At 44.5% G+C, this 22690-nt stretch overlaps 1 protein-coding gene across 6 annotated transcripts in view; it reads right to left on the reverse strand.

Annotated features, from left to right (window-relative positions):
* The window catches only part of EHBP1 (EH domain binding protein 1), a 1903610-nt gene that overhangs the window by 1018445 nt on the left and 862475 nt on the right, over positions 1-22690 (reverse strand). The window lies entirely within an intron of this gene.

Raw genomic sequence — 22690 nt, forward strand, 5'->3', positions numbered from 1 at the left:
AAAAGTAAACTTAATTTTCTGTGTAAGTTTACGATTGTTTACAATTCACAAAGTTATTTTACCAGTAGTATCTTTTAGACTGCGGAGTCTCCACAGCTTTAACCCTTTGGATGCGTTACGGGTGGCGTGTGCGTCGGACGGCCCGGAGCCGTCTGAATTTCGCAAGCATCCATAGGGTAAAGATCCTACCATTAAAATGCCTTTATGAATAGCAAACTATGGAAAAGGTACAGAAAAGTTCAAGTTTACAATTGTGAATCAGGCCTGAAAGGCACACAAAAAGAATTTGTAATGTATTGGCCCATGGTATACCGCAGTAATTTCAAGGTATACCAGTACATGACAAAACAGTATATGACTGACTAATGACTGCATTTGTGAAAGTAAAAGGGAGGCACATTTGGCTGTGTTTTGGCTTTTAACTGTAAATACAGTATCCTACTGTTTTATTTTTAAAACATATTTTATTAGATTTTCATGGCACATAATGGGCCAAAGCCCGCTGCATACATTATAGAGACATATCTGATCGAAGGTACCAATACATTCATACAACCATAACACCTGTAAAACCCACAGGCAGAACAACTGAAACATGACACAGGCAATCCCAGACCTCCCGGGGCTCAAGATATCTAGGTATGAATATGTGTTGACGATAAGAGTTGTGTAACTAGGGCTGCACAGTAGTCCAGTTCATATATAGGACCAGTCCTATAGCGGGTCTGTGGGTGGTAAGGAGGGTAAATCTATGCCCCGGTAAGTCACCCAACTGGACCATAGTTTTCTATGCTTCTGGAGGCAACCTTGGGGATGGAAAACTGCAATCTCTGCTCCCATACATCTGTCCATAGCCTTCTTCCACCCACCTATGGCTGGTGGGGGGGGGGGGGGGGGGGGGTGGAGGTTGTCACTTTCCACATTTGGGCAATAGGCAGTTTAGCAAGGGTGATGGCCAGGAAGAGTAAGTGTTGTTTATAGCGGTTCCCGCGAATACCTTCCGTACTATGGAGCAGGAACAACCTAGGGTCAAATAGGAGATCCCACAATAAAACCTGGCCCTGAAAGGACGGAATTTTATGCCAAAATGGCTGCAATGCACCACAACTCTAAACTGTATACAAGAAAGTTCTCTCCTCTTACCCACATCTAAGGCACACAGGGGACTGAATGACATCCATCTTCCACAGGCAGGAGCGTGTGAAATATTTAAGATGGAGATATTTAAATTGGAGGAGAAGGTAGCGTGTAGAGACACGTCATATAAGGTAAGTCATCTTCCATGCCTCCCCGGTCTTATGTAATGTAGTGCAGGCGTGGGTGGTCATGTCTGATAAAGCTCCGAGGTCTCCCATTAGTAAGCAACCTTCGAGGGGGTGAAACTCAGGCCGGGCATCGAGCGAGTGAATTAAGGGTGTCAGAGCGTGCCACAGCTGGAGCTGGAAGTCTGTCTGCAACTGCTGGAACGACTTGAGTGGCTCTCGGCATAACATCACCAAGGGCAGAGAAGTCCAGTAAGTTCCATTTGCGAAACCCAGACAGTGCTGCTACGGGACGAAGATACGTGCCATGCCACAGGGGGTCGTCTGCATCAGACAGCCCTGCCAACCCATGTTTCTAGCCGTATATCTCCAGAGCTGCTGGCTGGAGGCAAGAAGTTCAGATTCATATGGCTGTACAGGAGCTGCTGAAGTGGAGTACACTCCATTGCCAAATGCTCAAGTGCAAAAGCGGGATCCATGGGCGAATTGTACTACCATTCGTTAATAATCAAGAGATGGGATGCTGCATAGTATGCATACACATCCGCCGCTGCAATACCCGCACAGTGTGTTGATTGTGAACATGCATGCAGCGCCACCTGGATGGCACCTTCGTTCCATAAAAACATATTTTGGATTGCATGGACTTGAACATGTACGGGGTATATTGTATGGGAAATTTTGTAGCCGATATAATATTCAAGGTTAGGAAACCATTTTAAAGATCGCTGATCGTCCATATAATGATAGCGGAAGATGGGACCATATTGCAGTCTCGTTGCGTAGACTAGTGAATTGATTTTGTATGTCCATGAGATCTTGGGGCAGGGCGAAATGAAGACTCCTAAATATTTAAAACCATCAATCGCGTGTGACAGCTGGGTGGCCCAAGTTCTGCTTCCCTGATCACCGCATATAGGAAAGAGTACTGATTTTGAAGGATTAATACCAAGACTTGAGGTCTCTCCAAATGCCCAGAGAATCTGAAGAAGTCGAAGACCTGAAAACCACAGGTCGGTCATTAAAAACAGCACATCGTCTACGTATAGTGCGATTCGGTCGGATTGTGTCCGTGACCACTCAAACCCTCAAGTCAGTGGATCATGCAACACCCAGGCCGCCAGAGGCTCTACGGTCCGGGCGAACAATAGTGGAGACAAAGGACAACCCTGCCTTGTGCCACGGCCAATGGAGAAGGATGTCAACCGATGCCCTGTAATCCAATCTGAGGCCAAAAGGTCAGTGTAGAGTAGTCGAACATATGCAAGGACTCGCGGGCCAAAGTTAAGAGCTTGGAGGAGTTGGAACAGGTATGTCCAACTTAAGGAGTCAAATGCCTTGTCTATATCGGCCAATAGCTTAATTGCGGGGGGCCCAGCTCAGGGGCCTTTGCTATGGCGTTGTGGACCCGCCGGATGTTATGCAGGGTGGACCGGTGTGGAATGAAGCCAGACTGATCGGGGTGGATCAGCAGGGTCGGACTGGGATCACAATTCGGCCCGGGCACTGACGAAAAAAGTGGCCCACATTCAAGAGGCGTGGCCCATATTTAAGGGGCGTGGCCCACATTCAAGGGGCGTGCCCTTTCATGAAACACCATTTGCACAGACAAGGAATGAAAGTGGGAGGATACTGTTCTTGCACACGACACAGGGCCAAGGCGACAATGGCCTACATGCTGAGCAACTAAAAAAAATAGCAAGGCCCCTTTTTGTCACAAAATTATTCCAGCCCTCCAGCACAGGAGCACCTGAAAAGCAGCATAGCCCCTGCTATTACTAACCTACTCAGCCCTCCCCAGACCTTCAGCTCAGGAGCACATGAACAGAGGTAAGGCCCCTGCAATTAGTAAATTAATCAGGCCTTGGGAAAATGTCCTGGCAGGGGAGCACAAAACACAGCTTTCTGGGTCATCCCAGGTAGCCAGGGGGGAGGCTGAGGTGAAGCTGGTGCATGGAAAGTGCCTTGCCAGTGTGTTCTGGCTGTTTGAGGGTTTACCATTCACTGTAGTATTACCCTTGTACCTGTGTATGGTACCCTTTTGTAATTTGCACAAGTCACTTTTATCTTTTAACACACTGTTTGCTACCTCTCACTTTTGTTTGCTTTAGATACTTGCACAAGTGCCACCATTGCCTACGTAACGTTTGTTCTTGTGCTGGAGTGTCTGCCATTAATTGCAGTATTATACCTCTACTTGTATTTTGTACGCTTTTGTAACCTGCACACATATCTCTTTTTCCTCCTGTAATGTATCGTTTGCTCCTCTTGTATTTTGGTTGCTCACTATTGTCACTTTTGATTCATGTAACTTAACGTTTGCTTTTGTAATTTGTCCACTTATAATTTTCTCCTCATGTATTATTGCTGTTCCTAGTGTGAAGCGCTCTGACACCTTCGGGTAAAGTCCGCGCTATATAAAATGGCATAAATAAATAAATAAAACAAAAAAATTCCAAACATCACCAGGCCCCCACAGCAAGACCCATTCTTCCTCGCCCACTATGCCCTGAATGTGAAGGGCTGTGGGCGTGGTGTTAAGACTTAAACCGTTTCTGGGCTGCATCGGCGCCAGGGGGCCGAGGTGCAAATGGCTCAAAGGCCTGAGAAACACCTGGCCCCCAGGGAGGCCGATTATTGCAAACAATCACCCCTCCCCAGCCCAGCCTCAGCTTGATTGCTTGGCAGGGTAGGGGTGAAGGAGAGCCCACAGCTGACAATCGCTGTCTGGCCGCACTGCGGCTACTCCAGCAGACCTTTATAAGGGCCCTGCATATATAATTCCCTGGCGCAGCATGTGGGGCTAAGTTCTGCCCTCTGCTCCTCCCGCGGGACCTGGTCTCCCTCCCGGTCCCGCAGCCGCCACGGGCACACCGGTGGGTGTTGTTTTGTTATATTGTCCTTTGTTTTGGTTTCCAAGGGGGATCAGATTCCTCCTCGCCAGACCCGGCATCCGCAGCCCAAGGCAAGCTTGCTCCAGCGGGCCGCTGGGCCCCACAATCGATTCACGCAGGCCGAGCAGGGCAGGTGCAACCAGACGCTACTCCGCTATGAGCCCAGGATCCGCCCTACTCAGGATCTTATCACCGCACACCCAGCCTCTTACCGAAGGCGTGACCCGGCACAAGGCAGCCCGAGCCAGCTGGAGAGGCCCCACAGGGAGTCACTGCACAGCCCCAGACACCTGGGCGCCGCAGCACCAGCTACCCGTCCAGCCCGCTGACACCCTTGAGTAGCCCAGGCTCAGGCCACCATCCCTTCAGCAGCAGTCCACCACAACGCTGCCTCACCTCTGGGGGTCGATTAGCCCCTACCAGCCTTCTGGGTCACCCCAGCTCAAGGTGTGCAGGCCCTTGGCAGGCACCAACCCCGAGTGGGCCCAGTCCCATGCCGCAAACTTGTCCGTTGTGGCCTGAAATGCACCAGCGGGCCAATCTGGGCTCCTGTTCCTCCCCAGCTGCTGGTATGGCCGCTATGTGCCTTTGGAAAGAGAATTATATCGTATTCAGCTGATTAATGGCTTTGACGCTCGGAGCCTTGTTAGGCTATGTCTGCCATGTTGGCTATCCAAGCCACGCCCCGTCCTACTGTTTTATAAGTGTATACGAAGGGATGAGTCAGTTTATATAAGAGTGTAAAGGTAAGTAAGAGACATTTTATTATTTTATATATTTTTTTTAAGTTGGAGGAGTACCGCAGGACTATCATATTGTTTAGACCACACTTAGGGTCCGATTTCAATGTTGGGCGGAATTGCTTCTGCCAGACACCGACTCGGTCCTGGGACCGACCGACACCTGGTCAGCGGTCCCGACCACCTAATCAGGATGCAACTGAACACTGTTTGGTCGCATTCCTACATTTCCCTATGGGAGCATGCATTACGCCGTAAACCGGCCGTAATAGATGTTTCCATAGGGAAACGGGAGGCGTGGCTAGTCCCTACACCCCGTGGTAGACACCTCAAGGTGCCTTCCATGGGGTGCAGGGATCAACCGGAGGACGCACACACAAGGGGCCCTGCTGGGGGCCCCCCAAACACGCTTTCCACAAGCCGACATGGAAACCATGCCGGAACCCATAAATCGTTATCCCAAGGGTGGAAAGGCTCGCACTTTGGGATTACAAGCCGGTTCCGACTGCCCGATAGACTCCTTGAGCCCGTCGGAGGCGAGCTAGAATGACCGGCCTGCATCTTTATCAGCTAGTCGGAATTGAAACGGACGATGGCGGCTGGAAAGCTTTCGACCTTTGGTCGCAAGCTTTACAACCGCCATCGTAATAGGCCCCTTGGTGCGCGTTCTGGGATTTAATGGTAAATATAGTGTAGTACAGTGTTTTTAAAAATATTTTTCACAACTTTTTTTTTATGTACACTGTATTACATTACATTTTTCCTTAGAAGGCAAAGTGTGGTTTAACCAATATTTTGCACTTCCAAAAGTGTGAAACATAGTTAAGACCGCGCTCAGTGTATGCTCTGGGTTTTAAGGGGAAAAGGAATATAGTGTGGTACCGTTTTTTTTCTTCTTTTTCTTTTGTTTTCAGTACACTGTACTACACTATATTTCCCCTTCAAACACAGAACGCAGACTGTGTAAAAATAACAAAAATGATTAAATCTGCAAAAAAAAGAACACTATTATAGCCGCTTTATCTTGAAATATAATTTATTAGTGCTTAGTATAGTGTATTAGTGCTTAAAATTTTTTTTTTAAGTTGTAAGTAGTGCACCAATTTCTAATAACGCAGCACTCCGCAAACTTGAAAAAAAACTAAATATGTTAAAAATTGAAAAAAACACCCTACCTATTACCACTTTAACAAAATGGTATTAAGGAGGGAAAATTTTAAACCATTTACATATATGTAAGGTACTGCCTTTTACTTTTGTAAAGACAGACATTAGCCAATTATATACTGCCCTGTCATCAGCAATTACCAAGGTATCCGCGGTCTGAGAGATCACGAAGATTCTGTGCCATATAACTACAAAACTAATACATGGATTTTCAAGAAATGGCAAAAAAGATCCTTTCCAGACCAAACGCTATATTCCTGGCAAATTTCATGAAAATCCGTTTAGCCGTTTTGCCGCTACTCCGGTCTAAAAAGTGTATGGAAAATGCATTGGTTGCATTGGTTTCTTTGAATCCCCTTGACGAATCACTGCAAAACTTTGCATCATTCGCCAATGTAGAAAAAGCAATAGGTCTGTGAAGATTCGTTAAATGGTGGCATAGTTATTAAGGAGCAAAAATCTAAAGAATTCCTATCTCTAGTAATCCTAACTGTAATGACAGAGTGGCTAGCGCCACTCTGTTGCCAAACTTCTTGTTATCACATAGCTAACATTAAAAAACAGAACAAAACAGCAGCAGCTTACTAAACATTTGTCTATAAATGAATTTTGCTTAGTGTTGAACTATGCAAGATGCAGACCTCAGCTAAGTCGTGTTTGCAACATAACACTGACTTCCTCTCTTGGTGACATCAATAACCTAAGGTGTGTTGATATTGCACAACAACTACACGCCCCGGTTTCATAATTAGACATTAATCACGTGTCTTCAACACGTGTTTTCAAAGTAGGTTTAAAATGTTATAGTAAATTGCTTTAAAATCAGTAGCTAACTGGAAAGGTAGCCTGGTGAACTTGAGTGGACATAACATAAAATATTTATATAAAAATAGAATTTTTTTACTATTCAAAAGATCCAAAGTACCAACCCAGAGTCACTCAAAATATTACGCCTTACGCTTAAAACATTCAAAGCAAACATCAAATCTCACAACACCACCAGCATTCACTGCTCTGCCAGAAGTATCTTATTAATCACTCCCAAAACCAAAAGCAAGAGCAGGTACAACAGCCACTTTGCATTACCGCCATATAGGAGGAATCTGATGGATATGCTATTGTCACTATGTCATTATTGTAATTACCGGCCGGTAACGGCCGATTTCGGCTGTTACCGACCGGTATTTGGGATTTGGCATGTAGGGGGCATTTTATTTACAGAATCGGTATATTTACCGATTCAGTAAATTTACAGAATCGGTAAAATACCGAATCGGTAAATTTACCGATTCTGTAAATCAAGATGTAGGTGGCACTATAATCAGTGCCACAGGCCCTTACCGAATCGTTATTTACCATGGAATACTATTCCATGGTAAATAACGAATTCCAGTGTACATGCACATCTGTGCCTGTACACCTGTGCCATGTGGTACACAGACATGCCCTAAGGGCATGTCTGTGTGTCACATGGCACACAAGCCAGAAACAGGGGTGCAACAGGGTGTCAAAGTGACACCCTGTCACCCTTGAAAATTCGGTATTTTTACCGATTCTGTAATTACAGAATCGGTATTTGCCATTGATTCCTATGGGCTTCAAGGCCCATAGGAATCAATGGCAAATACTGATTCTGTAATTACAGAATCGGTAATTACCGAATCTTACAGATTCAGTATTTTTACCAAATATTTTACCTACATAGCAATTACCGAATAGTGAATACCGAATCGGTAAAATTCGGTATTTACCATTCGGTAATTTGCTATTACCTACATCTAGGCCCAAGTCTTCAAACTTATCTAAGAAGTGCATAGAAGGAATTACTTTCCGCAGTGTGTGCTACATAAAATAACAAACACTCAGAGAACAAAAGCACTGGCAATGTGAATAAGAAAATATGCACTACAAGAAAAAGTTACTTGCCTTCGGTGATGCGGTTTCTGGTGGATACTCTATCTAACCGCAGATTCCTCACCTTAGAGCACTCCTGAGGTGCAAGACTGGACCTGAAAAATTATAACTAGCAATGCTCTCAGTTGCCACTAGGTGGCGTCATGCAGCCCATGTTGACTCAGTACCACCCCAGAAGTGACGCAGCGTGACCCACATATAAGTGCCACACCTGAGTGCTGATGTAAGTTTTTTGCTGGTCTTTTTCTACGCCCTCAGACATGGCGCGTGAACAAAGACTGATCAGCCCGCCTTCAACCGCAAGCTGTCATGATAGGAGAAGACTGCAATGTCCAACCTACAGAAATGTGCTGAGAACACCATCATCACTTTTGTGAATACCCAAGGGGCACTGGTGAGGCTGAAGGTGAACACATCAAACTGAAAATGTTCCTGGCCTACCATAAACGCCAAGTGACATCTGAGGAAATGTGGCTTGGGTATATTAAAATGAGCATCCAGATAGTTTGAGGACAAAATCCTCTAGCTAGGTGTTTAGGGCAGACAGGATTAGGGCCAGCGTGAGGATTTTGAAGTTGTCCTTCTGCATGAAGGCTTTTAGAGGTTGAAGGGCTAATGTGGACCGAAGGCCCAAATCCTTCTATGGCACAAGGAAATAGCAAGAGTAGCAACTTTTCTTTAAATTAGAAAGCTTTCTCAATGGCCCTTTGGAAAGTAAAACTTGCACACTTGCACTAGATTAGCTGCTCCTCAGAGATTCAATTTGATGTGCTGGGAAGATCTGGCAGCACAGAAAAAAAACATAAGGCACAATAGTGCTGAACGATTGAAGGACCCACTAGTTGGACGTGATGAATCGCCACCCTGGGAACATGTGCTAGATCCTGTCTGCCAGCAGATGGGTGTGCGCCACTAATGTCAAACTAAAGCAACTTTGTGGCTATTGCTGCAGGGAAAGGAGACTGGGATGACTGGTGCGCTTCTTGGCCTGCAGACCAGTCTCAATAGAGCTGGGGTGATTGCAGCGGTGGCTTGGGAGACTGACGTTGCCTGTATGCCAGTCCGCTAGAGTTGCCAAGAATTTCCTAAACTGATGAGGAAACTTTAGCAGAGGTTCAAAGACCCAGGGAGCAAGCCATGGCACAATTTTCTTTGAATGCTCCAAGTCTGAGTTTGCTTTATCGCCCAACAGGTGCGAACCATCAAAATGCATATTCATGAGAGGCCTGTACATCTCTTGAAAACCCATGTGAACACATTCACGCATGGCAGCAGAGCACCACTCTCATGCCATTGGCCCTCTTAAGACAATCAGTAGTACCAAGGCCAGAACAAATCAATTTTTTTGGCTGCATCTTGTCTATCTTGAATTGCTGAGCCAGTAAGGCTCAGCAATCTTCTGGAACAGCTGGCTAAATCGCACTAGCCATGTCCCCGAGGGCATGGATATATATCAGCCTAGTAAGCAGACTGCAATGACAATGTCTTTTATCCATGTGTTATGGAGTAGAGTGGAGTGGAGTGGATTTATGTGGGTTGGATTAGAATTGTTAGTTGTGGAATTGTGTGGAGGGGATTTGTGGAGTGGAATTACGTGGCATGGTGTGTGGTGGGATTATGGAGATAGTAATTATGTCGTATTGAGTGTATTGGAATTATGTGGAGTGGGACTGGGTGTTATGGAGTGTAATTATGTTGAATGGTGTGTTGTAGAGTGGTATGTAATGAAGTTTAATTATGTGGGGTGCTGTTGAACTTTGTGGCATGATGTGGAATTCTGTGGTGTGGATTGGATGTATGTGGTGTGTTGTGTAATTGTGATGTTGAATTATGTGGTTTGGTGTCGAATAATGTGGTGTGAAATGAAGATATGTGGAGATGAATTGTGTGGCATGGAGTGAAATTATGCTGATTGGCTGGCTCTGCAGTGCCCTAACACTAACATTCGACGAGGATTAAGTAACACAATGAAAAGATGCCAATAAAAACTCAAACTTTGATTACCACTTTCTGAATACTTCGTATGCTTCATAAGAACTAGAACTGATGAAGAGCGATACGCTCTGCATTAATACCGTTTATTTCTAGAAGTAATGGACATATTGTTCGCCTATTGATCTGAGAAAGTGTGCGATTGCTAATCTGTAATCCCTTTTTAAATGAAATACGGCAGTGGCACTGAAACACAGTGGCAGTTTAGGACAGACACTGCTTAACTAATGACGTGGGTTTCCATAAACGAGACATTTTGTATTCAGAAATAGGAGAGGCAGTGAACTTATGGACTTGTGTCAGCCTTGTTCAGAAGTTTAAAGTTCAAATGACTTTGAATTAAAGCCGTCTCCGTGACCTTATTGGCAAAGTCAGCCTATAAGGCCATTTGCCAAAGCAGTAAAGCGCCAATTATGTTAACAAATGCCAGTGTTCCTTCTGCAATTAAATGTACAACTCAAAAACACTTTTGGGATGTATCTGCTATCAACGGGAATGTTCATCAATAGCTGTCTTTGGTGCTTTTGAAGCAGTGGGCTCTAGTCTCCAGTTCAAGGTTCTATGAAAACTGTATCCTGTGAGGATACCTATTTGGGGGCAGCTCCGATACCACCAGAGGCTCCTATACATTTGCAGTGTTTACATATTAAATACTTGTGGAGCGGCAGGGCTTAGGTGTCACTGTGTTGCCTAGCGTAAAAGGCAGCTAAATCTACCAACAAACAATGCATACATGTTTCGGGGAGGGTAGCACTTAGTGGGGTATGGAGCAGAAGAATGTGCTAATACAGCACCTCTAGCCAAGGAGCAGAACTCGCTGTGAGGGTGTTCAGGGCAGCAGGCACTGTACCCACTGCAATGGCTGATGCACAATTGTACTTACTGAGGATCAATCACATATCTTCAAGAAACACTGTGTATATATCATCACGGGGAGTGCATGCCACAAGATGGATATGATGCACAGGTGCGTTACATGCTCCAGGAGCTGGAACTAACATGAGAGGACTGAAACCGCTGGTGTACTAGTGCAGGGTAATGCAGGTGAAGGGGAGGGCTCTGACAAAAGGAGTTGATCTCTTCAATTACTAGAGGGTTCTTAAAAGTAACGCTAGTTTGGTTTCTCTGTTCCAGGGTCTCCCTACTGCAGACAACTGTGCTCTGTTGGATCTTCGCCTAAGCTTACATACACTGGTGTCCTGCACCGTATGCAGACGGTGTGAGCATCAGGACGTAACGCTCCACAGTTACTCCCAAGGCCAGGCATGCATGTTGATTTAAGAACAAGCCTGGAACCAGTTATGCGGAAAAAGAATCTAGCTTCATGATAAGGTACTTTGGACGCATGTTTAAAGTACTGACTTTCCAAAGAACCAGGTCTTTAAAAACTGCAAAAGGATTTCCAATTTTTACATCACTTATCAAGATTGGTGTAGTTTAAGCTGTGGAAAAGGGCTGAAATAGAATTCTTCTTCGATTCCACTTTCCAGTGTGCTCTAGCTCGAGTCAACTGAAAATTGCGCAACTATGGGCACTGGTTCTTTTTAGTCTAGAAGTGAACTTACTGAATGACCCCAGAGACTTTTACTACACACAACACAACCAATAGCCTGAGGACGCTTCTAGGCTGAACACAATACTATTATGCATTATTCTGCCCGTCAATATTTCCAGGCAACTACTATAAAGCTAGGGAAAATGAAGTGCTATGAAGATGACCACACAATACAGAACTCATTCTAAATAACAAGCTATCCACTGAATTTGGCTGTAATACATAGAGATGTTGGTCACCTATGTTAAAAATTGATGTTTGATGTGAATGCACTTGTTGTTTTGTTTCCCCTCCTTATACATGCAGGACTACAGTTACCAGAATGCAGAGCCATTCACACGTGGTACAAAGCAACTTTCTAGCACTGTGTTTTAGTACCCAGGTAAAGAAGCCCAAGGACACTGCCTCGATTTTGTCTCACAGCCAGCTGTACCCCACTGCCTCAGATGCAAGGCAGTTAGTCATACAAGCCTCAGCGTTTCTTACCTTACTCCACACACCTCACTCGCCCTTCTCGGCTCACAAGCTGTAGAAAAATGAGGCAGGTTCCTGTATGAGCACAGGACTTGTGGCCCTGCCCTAAAGTTCCCGGGATGATGTCTGTGTTTAAGCACACATAAAACCAGGCAGTAGACAGCCTCATTATTGAGCTGCGCAGAAAGATACTGTAATGCCACGCTGATACCAGAAATGGCCTTCGGGCCACCCAAGGCACAGAGAGTAAAGCGATCCTAAAACATTGGCTCATGGGCTGGCTCTGGCCCATCAGCTTCCAGCGGAGGCACTGTACCTCCTCCTTCTGTACCACCTTTACCCGGCTAGCCGCCAGTGTGCTTTAATCTTCTGTCTAATGTTGCACCGGTCCCAAGCACAGAGTAGGGCTCTCCAACGTAACAACCGGGACCAACCAAAGGACAGCATGCACAGTAATACAGATTTATCAAGGGAACAATGCTTGAGCGCCCTTTTTGTTTTCTTTTAACCCTAACAATTACGAAACCAAATATTTGTTTGGCAAAAGATAATGATCAAACCAATCTTTCATAAATATGCACTCCTCTCTAGGCTACCCAATGGTAATGACCGAAATAGAAACAAGAGTTTAAGCAATGTAAAAGAACGCTGATGGATTGGCGGTAGCGCTGACAGAACAATGGTTTGCTGGGACTGGAAGGATATGAAAGCAGGGAGGGAGAGAGGAGGGGGAGGGGGTGGAATAAACGACGTGGGTGTGCGGGAAGGATGGCAGCAACAACATGGGAAGAAGTGGGGGCGAAGATGCAATAAAATACAGGAGCCTGAAGCTGAATACGAACCCAGAATGTAACATGAGCAGGAAATACATTAAAAAAAATCCCCAAATAAACAGATAATTACCTAAAGCGTAAAGATACAGTACTTGGTTTTTGCTCCTTGCGAGGAAATGAAAGAAAAATAGAAGGACAAAGAGGCAGGACTAACCACTAGCAAGCAAGGATTTTTAAAGCACACAAACAAACCAATGAAAAGCAGCGGGCAGGCTTAAAGCCCATAAAGAAGTATATACTAAAGTATATACAACAGGTTTCGAAAGCTTGACCTAAAAAAACAACATCTGATCCCATCGTGATGGCAATTCTTCCAATTCAACCTCTGTTTTTTCTAGTAATACAGTTTCTAACATAACCTAACACTGCATCACATCCATGCATCTTTCCCAATCTGACAGATGAGACAGTTGTCTTGTATAACACTCCACCTAAGTGTTCCATCTCCTCTTGCATCTACATTTGCATCCACCTCGTTTCTACCGAGGAGGACTATAAATAGTTACAATATTAACAATAAATAGTCACAATATTAACCCACTGCATGAGGAAGAGGCATGAAGTGATTTTCCAGGCTATAGTCCATATTATCAAGATGATTCTTAAAGCTAATTTTGTCACTCAGTATTAAGAGACCTATAGTCAGCTTGTGATACTTTTTGATTAACAGGCCTAGGAAACTAATCAGAGAAATTTGTATACGTTTGCTTCAGCTACGATGTCTCTTAGGACTGTAGTGACCCTAGTACATTCATTACCTTTGTATAAGAGGAAATGTTCAGAAACAAGATCACAATTGGGCATCCCACACTTCCTAGATCCAATAAAGATTGCAGTGGTCTAGTCATTATTGCTGTTCTTTTGTCATACTGGTGGTGGCTGTCCACAGCTCCACCAAATTTTTCTTTTAATTTCTGAAACATGGCCCTTCTGTCTTTAGGAACAGTGCCTCCCAACAATGTACTCACTAGACAATTTGATGCAGTCACATTCCTGACCACTTTGAATTGCTTCACTGCCTCCTTGTTTCATAAATCATGTGGTCTATACTTTTAGATTGTACAACGCTCCTATCGAGTATGTGCTATTAATCATTCTTTGCCTAATTAAATTCTTCATACTCATGGAAACCAGCACCCTGCAAAGAAGCTCTCTTTCTCAGCTCACAATGGTACTAAACCACTGTGCCACTTTATGTAACTGAGATGATTTTTAATCAAGTGTGATTATCTGCTCGGGGAAATTTTGCGGCTTTTAACTATCTAGTAGTTTAATCAGGTCCCTGAATAACTACGAAGGAATGTACATCAGTAGTTCAAAGTCTGGGAGAAGCACCATTTTGTGAAATACAATTCTTTTGAAAATAGACAATGGAAATTTAACTGCAATCCCAATATTTCTGCAACATTTTTAACTTCTAGTTCATATTAAAAACAAGCATTTACAATGCAACAGTCTCGCCTTTGCAAAAGGTAGAGCTATTGGTATTGTAAATGACAAAATGATCATTTATGTGTTGGTTTTTAAAACAGATAAATAAATGGCATTGTCATTTACAATGCCAATAGCTTAATCTCTCGCAAATGCCACAATCAAACCTAAAGACCCACACCCACACAGAGCCCCACACACACACCGAACCCCCACACACAGAGCCACACGCAGAGCCACACACACAGAGCTACACACAGAGCCACACACACAAACAGAGCCACACACACACAGAGCCACAAACACAGAGCCCCCCCACACACACACACAGCCACACACACACACAGACCCCCTACACACACACACACACACACACACACAGAGCCCCCCCCCCCCACACACACACACACAGGCTCTTGCTGTGTGCTTGTGTAGGGGCAGGCTCTTGCTGTGTGCTTCTGTAGGGTCAGGATCTTGCTGTGTGGGTTTCCAGGCTCTTGCTGTGTGCTTGTGTAGGGGTAGGCTCTTGGTGTGTGCTTGTGTAGGCTCTTGGTGTGTGCTTGTGCAGGGGCAGGCTCTTGCTGTGTGCTTCTGCAGGGGTGCCAGGGTGCTGCTTCTGCTGCTGTGTGCAGAGGTCCTGTGCTGACGTGCATTCTGTAGAGGCCGCGATGGTGCGAGGCATGCTCCGAGTGGTTTTCGCGCAGGGGGTGGGGAGGGCCTGTATGCTCCTCGTGCGGCTCAAATGAGCACGGAGAGGCGTTCCTTCAAGATGGGGGGGGGGGGTGGGTTCAATGCGTGAAATGACGGTCGGCCACACACGGGGGTTCAGCGCAACGCAGCCGTTTACTTGCAGTGTATGCGCAGTTTGAGGGGAGGGGCGGCCGGTCGGCTGCCGCTGTGCTGGAGCGATGGGTGCGGGGGAGTGAAGGGCAGCGCGGGGGGGGGCGTCCCGCTGGTGTCGGGCTCCGACTCCCCCTGCCCTATCCGTGAGAGAGCATGCTTTTTTTCAGCTGTCTCATTTGTGTAGTTCACATTCCCTGAGCTTCTTGTTTCTCACTGTCACCCATGTGCTTCTTCTGCCCCCTCCTTGTTGGGTAAAGTACTGTGCCGGCTGATTATGCATGTCCGAAGTGTATTGAGTGTTTGTGATGAAATCCGTCTGTGGTGTACTGATTGGATGGTTGTGCAATGTGTGCTGGATTTGGGGGATCATGTTCGTACCATGGTGAAAGAAGACTATCTGGAAAAACATAGGAACCTAGTGGCCTGGACAGAAACATAGGTATAATGGAGACAGACAGCACCTAATTTGAGCCTGTGGTTGCCAGTGTACGACAGCAGCAAATGTTTTGGAGACCTGCCATCTTTAACAGGAAAAGCACGGTGGACTGAAAGAAATGACGAAAAGAAGGTTGCACTGTTGGAGTAAGCGGCGGGGGAGAAAGGACAGAGCGCACAGAGCGAGTGAAAGACAATGAACAGGAGAGGAATGAGAGAAGGAAAACGATGGGACACGGAAAATTGGTGAGTAAAGGGAGGGGGTGGAATTCTGGCCTGGATGGAAGCACGTCTGGCGTGAGTTGACGCTCAGTGCCCACGGGTTGGCGAATGGAAACGAGTAGTCTGGAAAGCAGACGCCCGGAGGGAGTTGTCAGAGTGCTAATGGCAAATTGAATCAAATTTCTCATGAGTTGACCCAAATATGAATAAAGAAAGAGTCGATAGCGCTAGGGACTCTCCAGAGAATCGGCAAGTCCCATCACTGGGAGATGGACAAAAGGCGGCCATGCGGTGTAAAGGGAACCCAGGAGATGCATACTTTTCAACATCATATGGAATTATTAATTCATCTTGTACTTCTGACGCCGCTAGACGATCGCAGGCGGGGGGGGGGGAATTCCATCAGATATACATTTCCTATTTTTTGTGGAATGCCAGTCACATGCCCAGATAAGATTGGGGCTTGCTTCCTTCCCTGCCTGCGCACCCTTTACCCACGCCCTTTCCAGCCACATCCCCCACCTTTGGGTTGGGGGGGCCGAAGCAAGGGGCCTTTTGTTACGATACTATGAACAAATGAATATCGTATATTTCCCTACAGTAAACCACTTCTAATCCTAAACGTGCTGGCAGCAGAAAAGCATTTTAGCGCCTCATCAGGGGACGTGAGCGCTATATAAATACAATGACAGTAACGTTACGATATTTTTTTTGTTGCATATTTATATAGCGCAAACTCGACCCGCAAGTATTGGAACGTTTTACACAAGCACCATATTTACTATACGCATTCAGACAAGGGGCAATTAAGTGATTTGCCCAGGATCACAGAATGTGGACGCAACCCCTAGGAACGAACCCTGGTCTCCAGCACCAAAGTCGGCTGTCTAGCCGACGGACCACATCCTCTCCCCCTCCTCTCGATATCATTGCCAGTACTCTGGATGTCACGTTGTCCAAAAACGAGCCAAATGCCTCCTTGCTTGTTCTGCACAAACATGAACTACGGATGAAATCACAACTCATTAAAGCTGTGGTGCTGATGGAAGGCGGAGTAACTCTGCATCTTTGGATGGCGAGTGTGACCACCACCTCGAACCAGTAACAGATCATTGCTAATGTGCCTTTAACTGTCAGGACAGCCAGCGAAATAACCCAAAATAACAGCCATGCAACATGAAGTGCATAAACACAAGTCTGTGAAGTGTGCACTTGGACCATATTTAATATGCACTTCCCTGTAAGAAAAGGGTCGGAGATGACCCTCGAGGTCGAAGGCTTCCAGCCAAACAACAAACACCATGTGACGAGGTCAGCACTTGATTTAAGCAAAGCGAAGCACAACCACCACTAATATGCAGAGTGTTCATGGAGATCTTGGGTCTGCTGCTGACTTATTTTCTATACCACACACATACACCACGTGCCCCTCTCTGCTTCTATCTCCCAATAGAGAGGGATAAGTCGCGCACAGACTCAGGCGTGCTCTGGCTGCAATATCTTTCTCATGATGGAGTTTTTTTATGTGTCGCGTGGGCGGAGCGAGCTCTTTTGTTTCTCTCGCTGCTTGTTTTTCTAGGAAATGCCTCAGGCCCCGCCCCCCCACCGCCCGCTCCAGCGCCTCTCTCCGCGTCTCTCTGCCTTGTGCCCATACCTCCTTGCATCATCATGTGTGTGCACTTTGTTGCAGCCACAACTCCGCCCTCGTAGAACTCATTTGAGGAATCAAAACGCAGACGGGTGCAAAAGTGCAGAGTGACGCGGAGGACAACAACCAATCACGGCCCGCGCCGCGAGGTCCAACTTCAGTATAAAGAACAACAAGCACCTGACTTCCTACTGGCGTAAAAGCTTTCTTATCTTCTTTATGGGGCCATCTGTTGGCCCCATAAAGAAGATAAGAAAGCTTTTACGCAAGCGGGAAGTCAAGGAGCCCAGTCTGAAAAGGATGGGGCTTTGTGAGAAAGGAGAACTAGGACCTCCAGGGCTCGACAAATCCACTCGCCCGCTCGCATTTGCGAGGGAGAATGGATGAGGACGAGCTATTTTTAGCTCCTACTCGCCCTTTCTGGCGAGTAGGAAACAAACTAACTTTTGTCCTCTGCCTTTGAAAACGGAGCAAATGTGACAAGATAACAAGATTTAAAGGCATTTTTATTGCTCACAAAGGAACTAAGCAATAAAGATGCCTTTAAATCTTGTTAACTTGTCACTTTTGCTCTGTTTTCAAAGACAGAGGTCAAGTAGGTTGCAGTTGGGTCGAGGGGATTTTCCAAGTTACTAGACCTGCAGGACTAGTACAATTTTTCAGATTTGTCGAGCCCTGACCTCTTCTCCAATGGCTGGCCACCATTTAGGAGGCCAGCCAATGTAGAAGAGGGGCGGGGCTTAACCCTCACTAGTGAAGTATTCTTAAAAACATAAAATCTCGCGAGCTCGACTGCACATGTCGCAGTACGCCACACGAGACCTAAAAAAGGAACTCATTGGTGCAATATCTGTAACCCCAGGTAATTAATATTGTTCACTCAATATAAAGGCTGTCAAGACAAATATACTTACACGGCCATGCTAATTGTGCTAAACCAAACAGACATGCTCAACCCAAGTTTATATTGAGTTCCAAGATCCAACCAATGGATGTTTTATATACAAGAGGATATCAACATAAAGACATATATAAGGCTTTTCAGTAGTAACCACAAAACAAGACTGGGAAAAGCAAACAACCCTGTTTCATCCACTCTGTACTTTCCATTCACCCTAAAGCACATTAACAGTTTAGGTTCCGGCTAGCAGGTAGGCACTCAAGCATTTGACCATATCCACTGCACTGATGCTCAGTTTTATGTGCTCCTAGCAAAACAAGGGAAACTTCCACGCTAAATACGTAAATACTTCTTCAGATCCTGAAAACCAGAAGAATATGAGCAAGTGTCCGCAATTTTTTAATTGCTCCTTCGGAAGTTATCAGTTCAGGAACTTCAAATCTTAGATGCAACTTATAACTAAATTAACAACCTCGATCGTCACCTGGAGCAAAAGTCTTAATCTCTCTGATGCCAGAGCACCTTTCAAATCGTACCCTTCACAAAACAGGGAGGCAACCTTCTGCATCAAGATGGTTTTTTGGTGGTAAGAAGGTGAGATCTGTGGCTGGTATTGAGAAATACACACTGACCTGGAAACAAGTAACCATCACCATTTTGAAAATGTTGGTATTGGAGCAAATCAGTCTCACTCTGGTACATTACAGTGAATACCTCTCTCTGGCTGTTATATAAAGGAAATGAACAAACTCCAAAAATACTCCAGGCAGGGATAGGATGCAACTTTTTAGAACTTGTATGTGTGTGTACATGACAAAAAATTACCAAATGTTCTCACACCTCAATAGTAATACTGGCAAACAAATAGATTAATCTACCTTTATATGAAAGGGATCTGAGTCCTCACCAATACAAGGGTGGCATGCTTTAATATGGGGCCCGCTTTTCACTTGTGATGGTTTCTCATGACACAAGTGGGCTAAACTTTGTCATAAAGGAATGCTTTCAGTGTAAGCACAATCTTTCTAAAAGCGAGAACAAAAAATGGCAATCAGAGAGAAAATGTACGGTAATAAGGAATCAGAATAAAACAACTGTGTGGCTGACATTGTTTTAGTCTAGTCACCAGTTGAGAAAGTCACCATGACAATCATTTCGGTGTAGCTCCGAGGGAGACTTCAAATATGCACGATACTATGCTTCAGAACCCCCTGCACCATAGTCCAAGGACTGTAATATCCAGTATGATTATCAGGATGCCATCACGCAGGAGGAATGTTAACTTCGATAGCAACAATGTGCTTTGTTTTGTATATTTCAATTTCTTCTTTTCACACCACACATCTATTAATGAAAAGTATCAAAAAGATTAATCATGGTAAATTCTTAAAGTTCAGATATAGATATATGATTATCAGATTAAGAAAGTGATTGGGGCACACCAAATGCATAACTGAGCAAACCCCCCCCCCCCACCCCCCGCCCAAAAAAAAGAAAATGATCGTAGCAGACTATTCTTGTAGAACAGCTCCATGCGGATCAATAAGTTCAGAAGAAGAATATAGCAGATAAGAACAACACATCGAAACATCACAACCACAGAAAAAGAGCATAAGGGTCCAGAGATGATCCAAAGAGAAACCCATCATCCTCCAGAGTAATGTGACAAATGACCAAGATAAATATAGTGTTTAATATCTCTAAGAAAATGATACTCACAGCTAATGACAACACTCCAGAAAGACTCTCACATTTCCCCAAAATCAATGGTAGTTTATTTTAAACTAAAGTTAGTAGCTACAGATTTACTAAAAATGGCAGTGTAAACCATTTCTTTTAGAACAATCACTGATATAAGAGAAAAAGTGATCCATCCATTTAAAACAGAGAGCAATATGAAGTGAACATTATAGAGTCTGACAAATTTGTTTCGAACTCGCTATTTAAATTGATTTTTACAGAATAACACCTGAAAGGTGCAACAATATAATTAGTAATCACATAAAAGACAAAACTTTAGAAAGGTGGCCCAGGTACAAAGTTTGGTAAATAAAGAGGCGGATAAAGGGGGAGACATAGTAATTATGGACCAGGAATCATTGCAGAGAATTAAAAGGATTGTACTTCAAGCCCAAAATAAATTAGAAACTGAGAAGACAAATAAAAATTACTTAAGGAAACACCACAAGTACGAATGATATACAGTCTGCCAAAAATATAATTGACTCATCTTTGACATTGTGTACGCAAATAGTAAATGTTTTGGAAAATTGATGAAATGCATATGAGATCATTTGAGAGAACTCTTACTACATATTCTTCCTCGTCTAAAGAACACAACAGATTGATGAAAGAAGGCATCAGACTGATATGGTACTATAGCTCACAGAGGGTTTTAATAAATGAAATGATGTTTCAAAATCCAAAAACTGACATTACAACCAAATTTGTAATGTAACTCTGAATTCAATCCAGTTTAAGAATTAATTCAACCCTAATGGTGAAGTCTATTTACAGACAATAGATATAGTCATGGCTGCAATTGAATTTGAAGATTATATATATATATACACACACACACACACACACACACACACACACACATATATATATATAATGCGGTAACTGCATTCACCAAAGATGCAACGATCTCCGATAGTATGCTGGTGCTCAAATTTTATTAGTATCGCTTGTGCCGCCCATGTCGCATCACATGTGTGTGTATATATATATATATATATATATATATATATATATATATATATATATATATATATATATATATATATATATAGCCACACGATCCAACCAATAGAGGTCACAAAAACGGCAAGCACTCCGATGTAGAGATGTTTCTTCAAGATTTCTTCATATTCCAAACCCCCCTTCACCCCTGACAGACGCGTTTCGCCAGTTAGCTTCGTCAGTGTAAAAAAAAAAATATATATATATATTCAAACAACTTCCCAAGGTTGAACCACGCCGGGTAACACACGGGCACAGACTCCAGTAAAGATGCACAATGGATTTCTTTTATTGCAAAATCATGTCCAAATGACGCGTTTCGGCCGCCGGAGCTGAGGCTTTGTGTACAAGCAGTCAGGCTTATCTTAGAGGCAGCGTGTAAAGCATTTGCACATAACCAACAGCGAAAACACTACAAAAGGACGCCCACACCAGTTTCAGAAAAATATCCAAAATTGTATATACTTAATTTAAGACCAAAACGATAAAAATCAACAATACAGTACTTAAAAAGATATACTTTGCAAGAATACTTTTAAAAAAAAAGTTACTTACCTTCGGTAACACTTTTTCTGGTGGATACAGTATCCGCCTGTGTATTCCTCACCTTATGAATAGCCCCTGCGCCAGCATTCTGCGGAATTTTTTGCTAGCTCTCTACGCCGAGGAGGACGTCACAATGCCACGGCTCCGCCCGCGACCTTGCATGAGGTCACCGGAGCCATAAGAGAGCCTCGTCTGCGTGATGACGTCAGTTCCACCCATTTTTTCCGTGCCTCCGAGGCAAAAGGGTGAACCGAGAACATATTCAAAGAATACACAGAACACAATATTCAACAATAACACATAGTGTAGATTTAAAAAGAAAGTCAAAGAACAAAAGCATTTCCTATAAATAATACAATGCAAAAGGAAGCACCAAATATTACACAACATGTTAAACAAAAACACCTTTAAGGTATAGAAGTGTGGACATCGGGGAGGAGGGTGGGTAAGTGAGGAATTCACAGGCAGATCCTGTATCCACCAGAAAAAGCGTTAACGAAGATAAGTAACTTGTTCTTCTGAAGGATACAACTGCCTGTGGATTACTCAATTTAAGAATAGATTCCCACATCAGTCCCACTCCTGGAGGAGGATGTCCACCCTTCTATACCAAAAAGTCCTGCAGGACAGAGCGCGCAAAGTGGTCCTCCTTCCTCATTTTGGTGTCCAAGCAATAATGGTTTGCGAAGGTGTGGAGGGAGGCCCAGGCCGCTGCCTTACAAATGTCCACTACAAGTACACCTCTGGCAAAAGCAAAAGTTGACGACTTGGCTCTTGTAGAATGAGCCCCAATACCTTCAGGAGATTTCATACCAGCCGGGACGTACCCGATCTTGATGCACAAGATGATCCATATTGATAGAGTGCGCTTGTGCACAGCCTTGCACTTCACGCGTCCAACGTAGCCTACAAAGAGCAAATCATCCACTCGCAAGTCCTTCGTCCTGTCCAAATAAAAGCTCACCGTTCTTTTAGGATCCAGGCGGGGAAGTCTCTCCTCCTCCTTGGAAGGGTGAGGGGGAGGATGGAACACAGGAAGAGTTTCAGCACGTACAGGTAAAAACGGGGGGTTTTAACTAAGAGCCTGA

The sequence above is a fragment of the Lissotriton vulgaris genome, chromosome 6 (assembly GCF_964263255.1).
Source record: "Lissotriton vulgaris chromosome 6, aLisVul1.2, whole genome shotgun sequence".
In the NCBI taxonomy this organism is placed as follows: domain Eukaryota; kingdom Metazoa; phylum Chordata; class Amphibia; order Caudata; family Salamandridae; genus Lissotriton; species Lissotriton vulgaris.